The sequence below is a fragment of the Lontra canadensis genome, unplaced genomic scaffold (assembly GCF_010015895.1).
Source record: "Lontra canadensis isolate GAN:19392208 unplaced genomic scaffold, GSC_riverotter_1.0 scaffold3753, whole genome shotgun sequence".
Classification (NCBI taxonomy): Eukaryota; Metazoa; Chordata; class Mammalia; order Carnivora; family Mustelidae; genus Lontra; species Lontra canadensis.
In genome coordinates this window covers 1-2,064 of record NW_022634737.1, presented here as the reverse complement: position 1 = coordinate 2,064, position 2,064 = coordinate 1, and the positions used below count along the sequence as shown (strand labels likewise).

Below are 2,064 nucleotides of genomic sequence, written 5' to 3'. Positions count from 1 at the left end.
CTCTGGAGTTTTGTTGTATCAGCTCTGTATATGTCTTGGATACTATCCCTTTATCAGATGTGCCATTTGCAAATATCTTCTCCCATTCCGTTGGTTGACTCTAGCCTGAGGGGACGATTCCCAGGCCTTGAAATTCAGCTAAAATGTTGTTGGCCTGGCTGAACTTTGAACATCCAAAAGGGACTCGGAAAGTTCATTCTGCAATGACTTGGGACGGTGACTCCTTCTCCCCCTTCAAGAGCATCCCTCTGAAGGGGGACAGTCTACAACGGTTATCCTGGACCTGCCCCCCCCCGTCGCATTCTGGGGAGCAGAGGCCTTGCGACTTTCACAGATCTGTAAGTGGAGAGGAATTGTGCCCAGAATGGCTTCTACACAGAGCCTAACTCATGCCTGCTTGGGGGGATGTAGAAGCAGAGTTGGGGCTGAATGGAGCTGAGATGTCGGGGGCTGGGGATTGGGGTGGCGTGAGCCTTGTTTCACGTGGGGGAGGCGTAGGTCTTTGGGAAGCAGGGGGCAGATGACGTTGGCTGTGATAGTGTCTCCCGCCCCTTCACCCCTCCCTGAGAGCTCCATTTCCGAGTCACCACAGCCTGGGAGTAGCTGTTGGGCATGGCAAAGGGGACCTTGAGGATGTGGCTGAGGCAAGGCCCTTGAGACGGGAAGAGTGTCCGGGCTTCCCCAGGTGGGCTCAGAGTAATCACAGGGTCCCTGGAAGAAGGTGGGAGGAGGGTCCCAGTCAGAGAAGATGTGACAACAGGAGCAGAGGTGAGAGCGACAGGGTCCTGTCAGGAGCTAAGGAACATGGGCAGCCTCTAGAAGCTCCTGGAAAAGGCAAGAAGGAAGGCTCCCCGGGGGCCTTTGGAAGGCAAGCAGCTCTGTCACCTCTCGGTTTGAGCCCCAGAGGACCCATGTTCACCTTCCGACCTCCGGGTCTGTAAGGTCATACACTGATGCTCTTTTAAGGGAGGAAGGCTGTGGTCAGTTTGTAGGGCAGCGGAGAGGCAGTCAATCCAGACTTCGATGCCAGGGTGCACAGCGACGTCAGCACAGAAAACTCGTGTGGCTCGCTGCTCCCCCATGAAACCCTTGAAAGCTCTGGGAGGACCCCAGCGCCATTCTAACCACAGCGCTGGGACTGGGAGCTGGCCCCGGGGCTGCGCAGCTGTCCCTTTCGGGAATTAGATCCGCGGGCCATCGTCCGCTCGTCCCCACCGACACACTTCTGCCCCAGACCAGGTGTGCCTCCGCGACAAAAGTCTCGTGCCTTCTCTGAGGCTCGAACTCAGGACCTTCAGATTATGAGACTGACGCGCTGCCTACTGCGCTAAGAAGGCACTGGCTCCGGCCTCCCCCAGCGGAACCCTTCCCGCCAGCCCGCTCCCGCTGACGCGCCATCTCTGCAAGGTCCCGCTTTTGTCCCAAGCCGCGCACCCGAAGGAAGCGTGGGTGCCGGGCCCCCTGGGTGTCCGCTACCCGAGCCCCGAGCCCTGATGGGATCCGGATCCTTCCCGGAGCTTATCCTCCATGCCACCAGCAGGGGAGGGGGGCGTCCCACGTCGCCGGCCACCCCGCTCACCGCCGGCAGACCCCGCGCTCGGCTCCGGCGCCTTGCGCACCGCACCGCGTCACACGCGCGCGGGGTCCCGGGCCTGAGCCGCCTGCGCGCGGACCTCCAGGCCGCGACAAGGACCGGCGCCGCCCGCACTGCCCCCAACCAGCCGCGTCCCCGGCCGCAGCACCCCGAGTCCCGCAGCGCGCGCCACGGCGGGAACGGGGGGCCGGGGGCGGTGCGACCCCCGAGGAGCGGGAAGAACACACCCGGGCCGAGGGCACGCCGCCCGGTAAGGCGGACCACGTCGTCACCTCCAGGATCGCAGTGCGAATCTCCCACGGGCCATTCGTTGCTCTGGGCTCTCGCCAAGAGACAGTCCTTTGACAAGCTCCTTAGACAGTCCTTTGACAAGTCCTTTGACAAGCTCCGTCCTCTGTAAAATGGGTTAGCAGCTCGCCCTGGCACTGCAGAGGCTGAGCACTTGACACGAACGGTTCCGCGAATTCTCC

At 61.7% G+C, this 2,064-nt stretch overlaps 1 non-coding gene across 1 annotated transcript; it reads right to left on the bottom strand.

The window, feature by feature from the left end:
• Positions 1 to 1,264: 1,264 nt before the first annotated feature.
• TRNAM-CAU lies at positions 1,265 to 1,337 on the bottom strand. The gene has a single exon. It is a non-coding gene; the product is annotated as a tRNA-Met (tRNA).
• Between the last annotated feature and the right edge of the window lie 727 nt (positions 1,338 to 2,064).